Raw genomic sequence first — 17,973 nt, 5'->3', positions numbered from 1 at the left:
TTTTATTGTGATTATTTGTTAAGCGAGATTGGGAGAATAGGACAAAGGTAGAAATGAGGAGTTTGACAACAGATCATCTCATTGCGTGACAGAACTGGCTCAACGGGATAAATGGTCGATGCTCTTTTGTTTTTCTCATGTCCTTTTCTCATTACCTGTGGAGACTGGACTTTCTGGTCAAAGTCACCTTGTCCATTGCTGCAGTGAAATTTGTTAATAACGCTGCAGTTCCCAGTGTGCATGGCTAACAAAGAAATTGAATATTGTTGCTGGTGGATTGAATGCTCAATGCTCATCAAATGGGCCGACTTTGCCATGGATTAGATTCGAGCTTCTTCGGTCTTGTTAGAGCTGCACTCCTCTGAACAATGGAGAGCATTGCGGTGGGGCATTTTTGCCTGTGTCTTATAGGCAGTGCACAAACACTGAACAGAAATAGGTCGAGTTACGCACGACAACTATGCATACGTTTGGAGATCAGAGCAAAAATAATCAATCTAAGAGTCATCGTATGGATCTAAATTAAGGAAAATGAGTCAGGCCCCACAAGCCTTGAGTTGTCTGTTTATCCAAGAGCTCACTGGGCATAAGTCGACCACGATGGTCACAGGCCACAAGTCACTCCGATGAGGACCAGAGTGTTGTGTGGTCACATAGGTTATAATCATTTAGCTATTAGCAAACTGTTAATTGAATCATAATGAAGCACAAGGCCCAATCATGTAGATGTCTGGACAGTGCTGGTTAGTAGTTGATGAACAATTAGTGGAAAAAAAGATTCTTGTTAAAGAACATCGTTCCCATGTTGGAAAGAATTCACTATCAGGTGCTTGTCCAGCTCCAAGGTCAGCCACCTCATTGAGCCCGGAAGGTACAAGCAGACACAAACATGAATATTAGAATGAATTCTAGGCTGTCCATATTTCACAAAATGTCTGCTTGGGTTATAACAGATCTGCCACAAATCCTTCCTTTTTTTTCTTTTCACCAAATCAGAGTGACAGTTCAGTAGAATTGGCAAAAGGAGGAACATTACCTGTCCCAGGGGGTTGTCAGGTGATGAGGGTTCATAGTCATTCAGGTAATTATCAGAGGAAGGGATTTCACAACTGATAGAATCAGACATTTCATAAAATGTCGTGGATACATTAGAGACAGAAAAATGTACAAACTTGGAAGAAACAGGGGAAGACGGTGCCAGTCGTGCCCAAAACGGCAGGGCATCGTTTAGAGCTTCAAAATGTGTTGCTGAAAAAGCACAGCGAGTCAGGCAGCATCAAAGGAGCAGGAGAATCGATCTTTCACGCATAAGCCCGTCTTCATTCCTGAAGACGGGCTTATGCGCGAAACGTCGATTTTCCTGCTCGTTTGATTCTGCCTGACACGCTGCGCGTTTCCAGCAACACATTTTTAAGCTCTGATCTCCAGCATCTGCAGTCCTCACTGTATCCTAGGGCATCGTTTAGATTAAACAATGACAAGGGAAAACAGAAGTGAAATTGCAATTAGAATCACAAGGCCCTGTAAACGTGTGAAAGATCTAGAGCCAAATAAACTATCCACACAAGTCCAAATATCCAAATATGGGCTTACATCACGAAGAGAGTACGCTACCCTGCGAATATGTACAGGTATGTTTGCAATGCTTTCACGAGAATCAGGGGTACAAGTGCTCCCTTTTATAGCTAAAAGATCATCAAGGGCCATGCGATTCTGAATGGCCACCGTACGGATAATTATCATCTCTTCATTTCGGCAATCAAAAGCTGAAGAAGTGGCCTTTGAAATCTCCTCCAAACACCTGGCAATCTTCGACCTTGAACCACAAGTTGAAGGGTGCCATAGGGAAGACACAAAAGTAGTCAAAATATGTTGAAAAATAGGAAGTAATATTTTCGTCCGAGGCATCGGACTCTCAAACGGTGAAGTGTGGGAGTGTCAAAGGAAAGGGACAACATACCCTAGATTGCAGCAGCCAACCCTGGAGACTGGTAGTCAGGTGTAGGCCTTCTGACCAGAAACAAATTTAGTGCCATTGAAAGCGAACAAAAGATCACTTTCCACACCAGAGCAAAAGGTGGTGAAAGATTATTAAGGACAGTCCTGTTAGGAACAGTGAGAATAAGTGTGCTGCCATCCATAGTAGATGGAAAATCAGATGTTGAATGGAGGATTGAGTGAAGGTATTTACTGAACTCAGGCTGCCACTTCAAAGGGTGTTTCCTGTTAATGCAAATACTTGGTCAAGGTGCAGTCGTGGATGTGATGTTTGTGAGGAGTCGAAACTGGGGTATACATGATAGATTATACAGAGGCTGGAACCAGCCTTTAAAAGTGCCCATCGCATATCCCCGGATCACCACTGTAGGCGGGTTTTATCCGCATAAGTGGAAGAAGCACCAAACATTTTTAGGAAGTTGGGGGAATCCAAAAAAAATCATAGCAGCAGCAGAATCACTTTGATGTAACCACCATTCAGCAGTGTCAGATTCATTCAAAGGGAACGCCCTGAAGGGAATTCCATCTTTGGAATGGAACAGAATTTGAGTGAACACCCAACATCCAGATTGGCTGACATTCTGTACACAAAAAAAAACATATGTCATATAAAGGAAAGTATTAAAATAGAGTTTTCTCTTCGCAGGGTCCACTTGGTCACATCAAAGACTCCAAACAAATAAGAGCATCATCAAGAAAGCAAACAAAACAATAGTAAAAGAACGGCAAACAAAATAAATTGAAAATACCTGTGGTCTTTGGTTGCATAGGTAATGAAGACGTAGTCAAAAGATTTTTTCCTTGAGGTGGAGCTCTCTTGCAATGAGCGGCATTGGTCCATTCTGCTTTCCCCATGACTTTGAGAGCTGCTCGGGTCACCAAAAGGATAATGAATGGACCTTTCCATCTCGGGAGCACCAGTATAATCAAATAAGACTCTTGCGTCAGAAACAGGATGACGTCAACTGGCAGCACAGGATGCCCAGTTGCAGTAGGCATAGGTCTACCCGTTAAAACCTCAAAAGGGGTGAGAAGTGTTTAAAGATTAAACTGATTCCCAATAGAAATAAAGCGAAGGTAATGCGTCGGGCCAAGGCAAACCTGTCTCTTGCAAGATTCTGGTAAAGACTATTTTCCACCATATTCAAGATTTGTGGCTGATAAGGAATATGATGTCGCCAGGAGATAGAAAGAGCTTTACAAATAGTCTATTAAACAGCTGTAGTGAAATGTATGCCCCATCACTACCAACAGAACCAGGGTCATCAAATATAAGGATGGCATCTCACATCAGGCTCTTATCAAATCTCCTACCATCATCTTTTTTGGGTGCAAATGCCTCAATTCACTTTGAGAACATATCAGCAATGTCCAACAGGTATTAAGAACCTAGTCTTTTGGGCATATGGATAAAACTAATTTCACAAATAGTCTGCCGTGGGCAGGAAGATGGTCAAACTTGAACAATGGCTTTGAGTTATCGTTTTATAGGTAAATGAGACAAAACGATAACAAAGCACAAGCAGCAGTGGTAAACGCAGGTACAAACCAAAAAAACCATGAATACGTGACACATGCCCCATTTCCCAATATAGCCAAACTCATGGGTGGCTATTGCCTGGACATGTGAATGGGATCTGGGCAAATTATGCGGCCATCACGAAGTGTGAGTAATCGAATCAGTGACACCATGATGCCATCTGTGCGTTTCAGGCACCATCTAATAATCTAAAAATCTGGAGCAGTAGGAAAATGACATATTTTAGGTTAATGCGATCTGTGCATGTTTGGTCTACTGGTAGCCACCTGCGAAGCCCTGTCAGTGAAGGAGTTGTCACAAGTAATGACGTCTCCAGCCGCCATGTGTGTAGTGCATTTAGTAACAGCTACGACGTAAGGGAGGATTATGGCCTCCAAAAGGTTATTAATAATTCGACGGTGTTGTGCAGGTTTACCGAGGAAATCATAAAAGCTCTATGCTTCCACAGAGTCTCAAAATCTTGGAACACTCCGAAAGCATAGCGGGAAATAGATAAATATGATTTGATTTCCCTGAAGCTAAAATGCATGCCCGTGTAAGAGCAAAAAAGGCTCCGCTCTTTGTGCAGATGTGTCATTAGGGAGAGCACCAGATTCGAGGACGTCAGATAGTGTGCAGACAACACAGCCCGGTAGTGTTAAATGATCTGCAGGCCTGTAGGAGGAGAGACCAGTAAAAAAGTAGCAAGTCAGGGTTTTCTAGGGGGGTTTCAGAAATGTCGGGACGTGTGGTAACAACATCACATACAACATGTAAATACTCATGATCAGCTTTCGCTAAGGAGTCAGTAACAGGAAGGAGGATAGCGGGATTCAAAAAACGTGGCATGTCACAGAGTGAGATTAGACCAGGACAGTAGGACGACCTTATAGCCTATAAGCCTAGAAGCAGTAAAATGCGACGTAGCGGCAGAATTTAACAGCAGGGAGATTGAATGTGGAAGAAAAACTGTGCATGGGTGTTTCAAAACAAAGGGTTACATTTTTTTCCCATTACTGAGGCAGCTGCCACAGCTCACAAACATGCCAACATTCTCATTAAAGCAGCAGGCAACTGGACAGAATGGAAGACAACAGGGCGACAGAGATCCCCATGCACATGTGTCAAAATTCCAGAGGAATAACACTCCATTTCAGCAACATAAAGTTGAAACCACTGAGCATAATCAGCAAGACCCAAGGAAGGTGCTGTAGTTCGTACAGTTTTTCAACGTTTAAAGGTTTGTGTCTTTTCAGGATTCCATTGTCGTTTCGATTATTTCTCGGGCTGGCAGAGCTGCATGTTATCCAATGAAACTTTGCAGCCATCCTGTGCCAAACACCACAGCAGGACAATGACATCCTGCATACACGCAGCAGACGCAGAGGAGGCTATGAGTAAATCACTGGCATATTTACAAGTTCACTGCTGCAGTGCATGTGCAAACCTGATAAAGTACGCTGTAAAGCGGCTGGATAAAAGTTGAGTTCTCCGTACACCGTTGGGGTATCTATGCATATTGATCCATGTATATTGACGCCTGCCAAAAGTGAAGGCAAAATGTTACTATCAGCCGACAATCTAATAGAAAAGAAGGCGGATCAGAGGTCAATCATGGAAAAAACAAACCCGCCGAAGAAGGATTGGAAGTAAAGATAGCATTTGTGTCAGGACTACGGATGGCAAGGACCAACAACAGCCTTAATAGACACTGAACATCTGCCAGACTTATCAGGTTTAGGTGCAGGCAGATTAGGGATATTGCCTAGGTTACGCATATGAATAAGGATACCCTGATTTTAAAAGGGAAGCATTAACAGGTCTAATGCCTTCAGTAGCAGTGGATGTGAACAGATACTGATGGACCAACTGTGATTGAGCTTCTGGATTTAAAGTAACAGTTTTCAGGACAAAACCAATAAAATGAGACACCACAGAGCGAAGAAAATTGAGGAGGAAATAGAAACCTCAGCTGAAAATCCCTGAACGCTAACACAACAAAGGCTAGTAAGGGCCATATCAGAAATTGTACTAAAGTGAAAATCAGCAAAGGCAGAGTTTGGCGGATGAGGGGCACAGAGGTGAGACATGGAACAATAAAAATATTTAAAGGGATAATCTGTCGAAAGGATGCAGTGCAGAAAAGAAACGCGGGGGAACATAGGGGAATCCTGTAGTTGCACAAAGAGGGAAGATAATAATGAAAAGTGACTCAGTGGCACACTGCCAGCTCTACACGGAAGGGGGCGGTGGTGAAGTTTCAGTAACGGCCATACGCAGCATAGCGTAGCGTGACTCAGGAATCTCCAAAACCACGCCTTCAGGGCAACAACGAATCGAGGCATTAAGTTTACCAAGTGCCTCACAGTCTCGCAAAGTAATCGGGCAGGTGGGTGAAATAATGGCTGAGTCTGGGGAACTGTAACAATAATAGATATAGTATGAGGGAGGGGATGAACCAAAGTAAAGCAGAGGCACCGATAGCATGGACCGAGTCAGAGCTAAGTGGTAAATCCACAGAGGGAGGTGCAGAAGAATGAGTGATCACTGAATCCACCAAAACTGGAATGGAACGCCCTCCCATTTCCACTGTCATTACAGGATGTTCAGATGAGGACTGAGAGAGTCGTATTAAGGCGGCCTGCTGCAACCCCGCCTCCGCCCAACACTGGGGTAGCCCCAGTCAATAGGGGAATGGGAAGAATCTTCAAACGGCTGGCACTGGCGTTTGTAAATCCAAAGTGTACATGGTGCCACAGCATGTCATGAAGACGCCACATGGCAGTTCTGTTCCCAGTGCCCATATGGACTACAAGACCAACACTTAACTAGTCAGTTGTCAATGCAGGGCAGACCCTGGGAATGAGAGGAAACAAAATTAAATCGAGGATAAGCCTCTTTATCAACTTTAATACAAAACAGACCTTGTCTATCCATGTTGTTAAGTGTAGTAATAGTATTTCTGCATGAGACAAGCTGGCAAGTTAGGATCTTAACCTTATAAAGCTGGGTATGATAAAGTCGGATACAATTGATAAGTGTCTTAACGGCTAGATGATCATTATCCTTTATAAGAATTCCAGCTGAACTATCCCATGTATCTCGAAATCGAGCAAGAAAATTAGGGACAGTCTCAGATGCACTTTGCAGGCAGCATATAACTTCACCAAAACCATTCTGTTGCCTGGCTGCTCTCGATAACATCTCTGACACATCTACCTAACCAATTAGACCGCATCTCAATCGTGTTCCAATGCTGTGAGGGAAAATTTAACTCAATCCTTTAACTGAAGACCAATGGGAACAATAATCCAGTTTCAGTAGTGTCGGTACAACCTGGGGAAGGTATTCATAAATGTCTCAAATTTGCAAAAGCCAATTATAAAAGGGAACAGGCTGCTTTATCGAGTCTGGGATGTCTTGTAAAATGTCACGGATATCAATGTGAGTCCATGGTTTATCAAGTGGAGTGCGACCTATTATTATTCCAGGTAATTGCGGGGGCAGAGAACTGTCAATGTCTGAGGGACCGTCACCTTCTGACTTAAGACCTGGTTGCTGCTGGTTTAAACGAGTAGCGTAAGAATGATCATAGTGTGTGGAATTAGGTGGCTGTTGCAAAGCAACATCGCTTGGGACGTCGCAGGGCCAGCTCCTTGGGGTGGCACTCAAAGTGTGTTGCAGGCACTGGGCACAGCTTTCGTCTGCTCCACATTGCAAGCGGTAACAAAGACAACAATCTCCTCCACAACAGGAGAGATTCGGAAGGCGGTACAGGGATTTTGGGTAACTGAGGAGAATAAGGCAGGGGAGCCGAGGATGCAGGAGAAGGGGAAAATTCATGTGATCAGTGAGTGTTTTATGTTTTGGGAGGCTGTTGTCCTTTAGCAATGTGTTTAAACTTTTCGAAACGTGTAAATATATAATTATGATCCCAGGAATGATCACTGCACCTTCCCTGAGTGAAAACCAACCAATAGTCAATCTTACCCAGTTTAATTGAACCCACAAAAGGCCAGTTTCCATGGGACTACCCATGTAACTCAAGGGTAAAGGGAACAACGTAATGGCGATCATCCATCTCCCTTGAAAAGTTAATGGTGTACCAACAGTTCTCCTACCTCATTCACGTATTTACCACGATATTGCAGAGTCCTTTTTGAAGGTTCAAAATGCTGCAGACCGCCCTTCACAGAAAGGCGAGGTAACGTCATCCCGGGGAGCAACTCGTCGCTGACGATCTAGGAAAGTTGCGAGCCCATCTTAAAATTGTTAGTTACACAGTGCAAATAGACAAGACAAAAATCCAAACCAAAAAAAAACACATGACATAGACGCAGAGACAAACATCAGAACTTGGCTTCCCGGCCAACAACTCTAGGCGAATGGTGTTAATTTAATCTGTTTTAATGTGCGAACAGCTTCCGACACTCGCCTTTTGGCTCAAAGAAGGAACAGCCACAAACTGACAAAGGAGAACCTTTAAAAGAGTCTTTAAAAACAACCTTTGTTCAGGTATCGTACGCTAACGTTTTGTTTTAACATTTTAAAAAACAAATCCATACAAATGTATGAGAGCTAACGCATTAGCCTCGACAGAGCCCAAATGCATTTATGTCAGCTGATGGCAGAGAGAGGGAAAAAAAAACACCCGCGAGGGACACAGCTTATCCCTTATAGGACACAAGCAGAGGATTCACAAAATGAACCCGCTGACGACTTGCAAATAAAACCCGCCGAGTAATTACAAAATGGACCCGCCAACTGTTCGCAAATAAAACCCGTCAAGTAATGTCCAAATGAACCAGCAAACTATTCACAAAAGTCCTGCAGACTGGTCTCGAATAAAAGCAGGTGATTAGTTGTAAATAAAACCCCCTGACTCAGGCAAACTAAGTAATAAGTCAAAAAGAGAAAAAAGGGAAAGAGCAGGTGACGTCATACAATAGAGATCCTGCCGGCTATGCCAAGCTGTTGGAGATTGGAATGAAAATATTCAATCAAATAATCACTCCTATCGATCAGAATTAAGGAAAATGACTCAAGCCATACAAGCCTTGAGTTACTGACGGTTTTTAGGTGAGCTCACGGGGAGAGACAAGTCTACCATGATGGTTAGAATCACTCCAACGAGATACAGAGACTTGTGCCGTTGTATAGGTTACAAAAATTTAACAATGAGCAAACTGGTAATTGAACCATAATGAGTAAGTTGGCACTTGGCCCAGTCACTAGCCGCAGTCACGTAGCTGTCTGGACTATGCTGGTAAGTGGTTGATCAACCATGTTAGTATAACAATAGATTCTTATCAAAGAAGAGTATTCTCATGATGCAAAAGCGTTCGCTATCAGGTGCTAGCTCAGTACAAGATCAGCCACCTCACTGAGCCTTGGAACGTACAAGCAAACACGAATATGATAAAAAGAATGGATTCCAAGCATTTAATATGTCCCAAAATGGCCGCTTGGTTTATAACAAATCTCCTACATCTACCCGACTTTTGTAGAGATTGTATCAATTCATCCATTTCAGTTCAATTTGGGTTGAAGTTTGGTCTTGACTAATGAATAACATGTATTTGCTTTCCACGTGAAGGATTCAGCAATAAATCTGTCACTTCATGTCACAGATAATGCATGGCATGACTATTTCTTGGAACTTCCTGACGAAAACTAGGATATAATTTCACGCCTTTTGCACACGTGCATTACGTGATGCATTGTTTAAAGACAATTGTTTTGCTGTGTCGTCAATGCAAATGCCTACCCTTATGAGCTGAAGAGCCTAAGTTAAATTCCTACCGGCTCCTATAGTGTGTTATCACATCTCAGAACAGGATAAATTGAAATTTCTACTGGAGGTCGTCACATGGATCTCGGACAATTACATCCTGCCGCTGTAATGATTGACCATGTCATTTGTTAATCTCGATGGAGATTTTGTATTGCTTGTTCTTGACTTGAGTACGTAAGGAGACATGGAATACAGGGAAATTGGCTGACTGTCTACAGAAATTGGCTGGTCATAGAAAGCAGAAGTTGGTTAGAGATTGAAACTGGATAATGATCGAATGCAGAGCTGGACTGAGGGGTGGCAGATGGAGTCCAAAATGGAAAAGTGTGAAGTTGGAAAAAGGTTTGCTAACCCACGATAGGCTCCCACGATAGGCTCAAAAAAGCATAACTGTACCAGAACACCCAGAATTCCAGTGCAGCTCTGTAGTCAAACAAGGGAATGCACTTTAAGCTCCCATTGACATGACAGAACACCATAGGTATGTCAAACCCTAAGGGCAATTTCACAACCCTGCCATACAAAAGCCACACAAAGAGCAGGACAGATAGACAGGCACCAGCAAGGACATGCTTCAGGAACAGGACAATGGAAGTACCTCAGCACTTCAGAAGAGACATTCACACGTACCTGTGAATATGAATAGAACCATGATACCGTCATGATGTTGCATTGTGTGAAGGAACAGACATTCAACCAATCAACTGTTTTGCAATTAGCATGCCTGTAACTAAATGACTCTATTTCCAAAAAAAACACATTGCAGTTTATCATTTCTTAATCAGTTTCAATGGTCTCATCCTCAGTTCTGGGAAGAGATATTCTGATCTCACAGACCGTCAGTTCTGTGTCAGCCTAGTCAATTTCTCTTCCAGCGATATCGCTTGCAATAAATTATTTTGTCAATTTCACTTCGAATTGCGTGTTGTGATCTCTAACTTATTGGGCAAATTTATCCGCCAGTTTGAGTTAGTTTGCAGGCCATTTTTTTCTCTCTCTCAACAGTGTAAACGAACCTCACATTTAAATATAACCCATTTCGTACTTGGCGACAGCCGCTGCCCAGCGGGTCAGACCAGAGAAAGGCTGCACGACTTGGAGGATGACCACAATTCTGATCTGCGGCGAGTTAGCTTCAGCTACTGCAATTCGGAAATTATGTCGTGACCCTGGCCTGTGGAGGTGGACACTGCACTCCTATATTGCTGCCAGAAGTTGGCCTCATGTGGTAGTCTGGTAAGTGGCTAAATTAATTTTCAAATTTGACTAATGTGCAGGCTGGCTGCTGCTGCAATTTGGAACGTGAGTAATGACTCTGTCCTGTGGAGGGGAGCATTTGGCTTCGAAATTGTTAACTGTCTTTTAAGCTGTCTCGTCTGGGCCTGAGGAGGTCAGCTGGTGGAAAAGTAAGTTAACTGGCAGCCGGTAATTTGGTACTAAACAGCGAGGACTGGATTTGTGGAAGTAATCATCTGCAATAAATAATTACCAGAAATGTTTGCAACAAACCTTAATGTGCCACACCTTGAGTTAGAACTTCTGTAACGAACCTGTTTCAGCCAGGAGAAAGAAGGTCACCAGAGAAATTTAGGCAGAACACGTGGAGAGACTGCTCATCAAATTCTCACTTTACTAATGATAGATCCACAACAGGAACAAAACTAATTTGGGCCCAGCTGGTTTGTCCTGTCCTGTGGTTTCTAAATGTTTGTTTAGGGTGTGTCAGCTTATTATGTGTTTACTGAGTGCTGCTTTGACAATTTCAGGTGTCCCATCTGGCTGAGTCTGTTCAGCGCTGAAGTGTTTGTTAGCTTTGTGGTCAGAAAGCACGCTTGAGTAACGTTTATTGCCTAAACTGTAAATCACTCTGCTTGTGTGCTCATATCTCGCTATCTCTGTTTTCTTCCCGTTGAAACCTAATACAGCACTTAGATCTTATCCAAGAAGTCCAGGAAGCCATGGGGGCACGGACATCCACTGGCTGCCAGGAAATGCCAGCAGCAGTGGGACCTGGGCAACGCCATCCACGTGGTGAGAACGGCCCGATGTCGAAAATGAAGAAGAGTATCCTGAATACAAACTGCAAGAACTAGGTAGGAGATGCTTTTGCTACACCTGGATCTACAGCAGACACCGTGCTTAAAGACACAAGGGACAGCCGTTACGTTATCGCCTTCACAAGCGACCTGATCCCAAGTAAATTGGCCATATGGGGAGGTCTTTCAAAATTGATAAAATTGATTACTGAACAACGGCCGTTACAGGGGGACACGGGGATGCCTCAAGGAACACTGTCCACATGTTGCAAAGTCTGGCAAAGTCCCGCCATCCTGCATCCCGCAATACGCTAAACTTCCCCAAACGGTTCCAGAACCGGTCCACACTGCAAAATGAAGTGGCTGCCTTTGTTACCACGCAGCCCACGAGAACCTAGCAGCAGGAGACAGCAGCCGCTGAGCATTCTGAGTCACTACCGCTGCCCAAAGCAGATAATAATGTCAGGCTCACAATCAGTATGGCCACTTCCCTGGAAAACCATAGCACTGAATGCCAGCTTCCACGCATTATGATTGGAATTACTCCCTTGATAAGCCCTGTACCCATGCAGAGATCCGGGCCATGATCGAGGATGCCCAGACCAATTGAAAAGACTGCTCGCATTTTATAACTGGCTGCTACAAATTTCCACTATATACAACTTTCTGCCACAAGTTGTGCAGACCCTGTTACAACTCGCCTATGGTACCTACTGCACGACAATTCACTCTACCATTAACTTGCCCAACCAACCCTGGGACACTGCTGCAGACTGGGACAGATGGTGGGACAGCACTGTAAAATATGCGATAAAAAACTAATGCAAGGCAGCATGCAGACTTTGGCGCTGTTTCCCAATGTCTGCAGAAAACAGACGAGCCCCTGCCAGACTTCATTGCACACTTTAGTGAGGTCTTGGACGCTTCAGAATGCTTTCCCCGAACAAATAAATGAGAAGTTGGCTGGACATACTCTCGGCAATTTCATTCTCCCTACGTAAGACCAGGTATATAAGCTAGATAACCTGACAAACAACGCCCTGGGGGAACACTCTAACCACACTCTCTAACCTGAATAGAAACGGACTGTTCACCACACCAAGACAGATGGGGGCATTCCCCTGAACTGCAGAACTGGAACGTCCTAGGGACATAGCCAGACTAGTACAGAGACCCACAGGATTCTTTAAAGCAAACCAGGACACTTGGCTAGATGCTGCTGGTTAACATGCAAGCAGGGATGGCCAGGCCCCTCCTTTCCCCATCACCACAGGTAGAGCAGCCGTTGCCCCCCCCACCCCACCTCACCCCACAGTAGCAGCCTCAACAGGCTGCCGACACTCTGCCTGATCCTTTCAACTAAATAGGGCTGCCGCGAGAGGGCGGTTTTGCAGGCAGTCTCAAAACGCCCCTCCAACTCCCCATCGGAAAACTCATTAATGGTGTGGAAGTAGGGGGCCGCTCATCTTCTTTCTGGTGGATTCCGGGGCCACCCTCTGCACCTCCCTCTGCAGAACTTTCCCCGAGCTCCAATACTGTCGGTACAGTCGTGTTTTCGGGAGTGCCCATGACAGAGCCACTCTCCCAAAAAGTGAACTGTAGTATCGGACCACCCATTGCCCCTGATGCGGCCATCATGTCTGCTACTTGCCCAGTCGCCCTCCTGGGCTGATAGACCTTATGCAAACTAAATGCCAGCATTCACTGTTACCCGGAGGACCTCACACTGGGGATCTCAGACACCCAATATTCCATGTTGCGGGTGTCAATCAACTGCAGCCCAGAACTCCCGAATCAGCCAAGCTCCTGCTATGCCTGGTCATGCCCATCACCCCTATCCATGCTCTTTTTGAACCCCGCGTTTCCCTGTTATCAACGGCCTCTTCATCCTCCACTTTAAATATCCTCTACTGGGTGATACTGTCAAGCCACTTTGTCAGTTTCACTGTACACCTGGCGGCCCACAGGAACCGGCATCAGCAAATGCTGCTCACGCGATCCCTCATATCACGCTCACCTCCCCGCTAGCACTCTCTGGCCGGTACTTTGTGGGACAAGAGGGTGTGGCAGAAGAGGTACAGCTTGACAGGCGACAGGTTGCCCTGGTCTACCCCAGCCCGACGGCTGTTCCATACATTTGACTCATTGTTAAAAGCCCAAGGGTTCCATAGGATTTAGGACACATGATGGCGCGCCTAAAGGGGTGGCCCCACTTCACGGCCCTCCGTCAAGCTCCCACCCATCTCGTAGAGCTTGCCTAACTTGAGCTGAAGGCGTTCCTGTGCTCCTGCAACACTCCAAACCCCTTTCACCAAGCTACCCTCAGGCACTGCCCACTTCTGCGAGAACCCCCTATTGCTAGCAGACCTCACGTCCTCACTGTGGGCACATCACCCCAAACCACGCAGGCGACGTGAAGTCTGTCCACACATTGTCACACTCAAACATAGAGCCATACTGCCACTATCCGGCATTATCCCCTGTCCCCGGCAGCAGGAGACGGCATCAAGCCGGTGATTGACTCCCTAGTACAGCAGTTTATCATAGTTCCAAAAATCAGCCCCTGTAATACACCAATCCTACCCACGCGAAAACCCGGGAGGCCAGGAATGTGGCGCTTTGTCCAAAATCTCAGAGGCATTAAAGCAATTTTATTCCCCGCTCTCCAGTGGTCCCGGACACTTATGCCATCCTCCCCACTAGCCCTGCTTCCGCCACCCGTATCTCTGTATTCGGCCTCTACTCAGCGTTTTTCTCCATTAAATTGTCCCCTGAGAATTACTACCTTTTCACTTGTACATACGGCTGCTATATGAACCAGGCTTCCCCAGGGTTACAAGGCGAACCCCACAGTCTATGCCGGTGCAGTACACCGTACCTTCTCTACTTTACAGCTGCTATGCAACAGCATACTCCTGCAATATGCGGATGATTTGTTACTGGCCTCTGCCTCCGTGGAATCATGCATGCAGTACACTGTCACATTGCTCTGCTCTCTGGCAACTGACCAACACAGAGTTTCCATAGAAAAGATGCAACTCTGCCAGCACGCGGTTCAGTATTTGGGGTATGAACACTCACATGGCCTCAGGTTACTATCCAAAGAAAGAGTCGCAGCTACCACTCATATCCCTGCTCCAGTCACAAGAACTCAGCTACATGCTTTCCTGGAGATGGTGAATTATTGCAGGCACTGGATCCCAGACAACCATGCCATTCACAAGCTCCTACGGGAGGCAGCCTCACAAAAGCAGCCCGCAAAAGTAACCTGGACACAACAGATGGAACTGACATTCACTGAATTAAAACGTGGAACCGTGTCTGCTCCTGCTTTGAGGGTGCTAGACTACACTGATCCCTTCCATCTATTTGTTAATGCATCCGAGGGATTTGCATCCGGCATCCTATCACAACTCCATGGAGATCTCCGGTGTCCTGTTTTTTTTAACTATGTACACTTACCGCCTGTTGTCAGAGGAATGCCGCCATGTTTGAGAGCTGTAATAGCCGACGTAGTAACAGTAGAGAAGGCCACCCCCATTGTGCTGGATCACCCATGCATTGCTTTGGCTCCCCATTCCGTCTCCCTGTTGCTAAATTCAGCAGCAACCCAACATTTCACTGCCACCCAGAGAACTGGCTGTGAGGTCGCTTTACTGTCCAAAGCCAACCTGTTCCGACAAAGTGCCCCTGCACTGAACCCCGCCTCTCTGCTCCCACTCACTCAGAACGCCATTTCGAACGACCACAGCTGTTTAGACCTAGTTCACCAGGTTGTCACTCCACGTCCTGACTTCTCTGAAACATCACTGGAGAACTCAGACATCATATTCTACACAGATGGCGCATCCTTCAGTCCCTCAGGCCACTGTACACTGGCACGGTATGATATCTGCTCCCCTTTCACAGTTCTAGATGCAGCTGTGCTGCAAAATGGCATATCCGCACAGGCTGCAGAGCTGTTTGCACTCACTAGTCTTGTATCATTGCTAAAGGATTCACAGCAAACTTTTGTACAAACTCGAGATATGCCTTCGGAGTCGACCCTGATTTTGGCACACTCTGGAAACTAAATTATTCCTTTCCAAAAACATTGCAGATTCCCATTTCTTAATCAGTGTCATTGTGCAGCATTAATGTAAAACTGGTCTCCTCCTCAACTCTGGGAGGAGAAATCAAATTTTCTGTGCAGTCTGTCAGTTCTGCGTCAGCTGGTCTGTTTTCTCCTCTAGTGATATCGCTTGTCAATTTCACTTCGAAATGTGTTTTGTGATCTGTAACTTACTGGACAAATTTCTCCAACAGAAAGGCAGTAAGTTCTGGACCAAACCAGTGATGCACTCACCCCACATGTGAATTAAAAACAATCATAATCTGGAAACAGTTGGACCCTCCTCTGGGCTACACTGAGGAGTTTTATTGGTTCACAATGTAAGAAATTCATATCATCACTTATTTTACTGCGTTACTGATCTTCGCTGTTAAACTCAACAATGATGTCTTTCTGCAACATCACGTCAGCAGGGAGGGCACTGCAACACGGTGCACTGATTTCTAATCCCCTGGAAGCAGTCCTGTTACTCTCGGTCAAAGCAATTATCAAATGCGCAGCCCACGTCTCTGCCACTGAGCCGGTCACCCTCGGGAATGCCTCAGCTGACACAGCAGACCGGGAAGCCGTACTACACTGCACCACCTACGTCCTGCAGGCCTCCAGAATGGTTAAGGTCACAGTATTCCCTGACTCCCATGGAGGCAGTGCGAGCTGCCCAACAAGCTGCTCCACAGCAGGAAAAAGACAGTTGGGCCCTCTTCGGGGCCACACAATCTCCTTCTCTCAAACTGCTAGTACACCCCAATGACCGCATCATATGCCCAAGAGCCCACCTACACACACTGGCACTAGCAGCCCACGGCATTTGCCACACTGGCAGGAGGGACATGATACACACTGTCAATCAGTCCTGGTCCGCACCGGGATTCGCTGCCACTGCGTAAGCCCTGCTGTCACAGTGCCTCATCTGCCTGCAGAACAATGCAGGAAAGTCTGTTGCCAAATATGACCACTTGCCAGTTCCTGAGGGGCCTATTAATCACTTACAGATTGACTTAACACACATGCCACAAAAACAGGGTACAAGTACACCCTGGTCATCATTGATATACACTCCAAATGCTTAGAGGCATTTCCCACGAGAAAGGATGACTCACGTACAGTGTTTACAATCCTCTTAAAATATGTCATCCACAGATTTGGAGTCCCCGGTAGCATAGGGACGGACAGGGGGACTCACTTCACTGCTAGGCTTAAGACTGGGATTAGTGAGGCTATAGGGATACCATGGCGACACCACATACCCTACCAATCCCAGTCTTCAGACATGGTTGAGCGGATGAATGGCACTCTGAAGACCACACTGATAAAAATCACCCAAGAAACAGAACGGACCTAGCCAGACGCTTTGGCACTTGCCCTCTATACTATACGTAAGCAGGGTAACTGCATGAGTGTGCTCACCCCTTTGAAGAACTCATAGGGCGGCCTATGTCCACTGCGACCACATTACCAAAATTCACCACAGACAAAAGACGCCCTCTTAGTGCCCCTTAGCAGGAGCATTAGTGCTACACACGACCAGGTCAGTGCCCACAGTCCAAGCAGTGCCCATTCATCCGTTCCGACCTGGGGACTATGTCATGATTAAATCACTAGAAAAAGATTCTCTCCTCTGCGTGGAACGGCCCTAACCAGATATTAATGACGAGGTGGACTGCTGTGAAACTGAATGGACGCATACCACCCAGTGCAAGAGGGCTCCACAACCAATGGAGAGAGCCACACAGAGATGTCACCACTCCGAACACCGAGGATGCATCCAAGTGCTCACGACAGCCATCATCATCAGAACCCTCGGCCTGATCGGTCTGACCAAAACAGTGTGGTTTGCTGGTAAAAAGGGACATGGGATGCACATTTCATAACCCGCCGTGACCAGTGGGCCACCACCTTCCAACCCTCTGCCCCCTCGCAACTCGCCTATCACAGATCCACTGGGAGAACATCCCTGCCTCTGGGATAGCCTCTGATGAGCCAGACACGGATACTGTGAGCTTCCTGTCTGATACGGAGCCTCCCACACCTGACAATCCCCCTGGTTCTGGCTACCTTTCCCCTTCTCTTGCGTCCCCTCAGCAAAGCAAGAAAAAAGGGGAATTCTGTAAAAAAAATTGCTAACCCACAATAGGCCCGCAAAAGCAAATTGCCCAAATTGGTCAAATGCTTTTTACATGTTTTCATTTGATGGGTTAAGGTGTTGAATACAATGACTGACAGTGTGAGGGAGGCAGGGTAGCTTAAGGATTTAGTGATTGAATGTGCTGACTGAGACAATAATAGGTTTATGGTCTGCAACACACTGCCTGCGAGTGTGGGTAAGGCAGGGTCAATCGAGAGTTTAGTGTCTGGACATGCTATCTGACAATGTGGGGGAGGCAGATTTGTTCGAGTGTTTAGGGTCTGAACGTGCTGTATGAGAATATTGGCAAGACAGTGTCAATCGCCGTGTTCAGACCTGAAATGTGCTGCCTGAGAATGTGAAGGAGGCCGAATTGATTAAGATGTCAAG

This window comes from Hemiscyllium ocellatum, unplaced genomic scaffold (genome assembly GCF_020745735.1).
Source record: "Hemiscyllium ocellatum isolate sHemOce1 unplaced genomic scaffold, sHemOce1.pat.X.cur. scaffold_101_pat_ctg1, whole genome shotgun sequence".
Taxonomy (NCBI): Eukaryota; Metazoa; Chordata; class Chondrichthyes; order Orectolobiformes; family Hemiscylliidae; genus Hemiscyllium; species Hemiscyllium ocellatum.
This window is presented reverse-complemented; position numbering follows the sequence as displayed.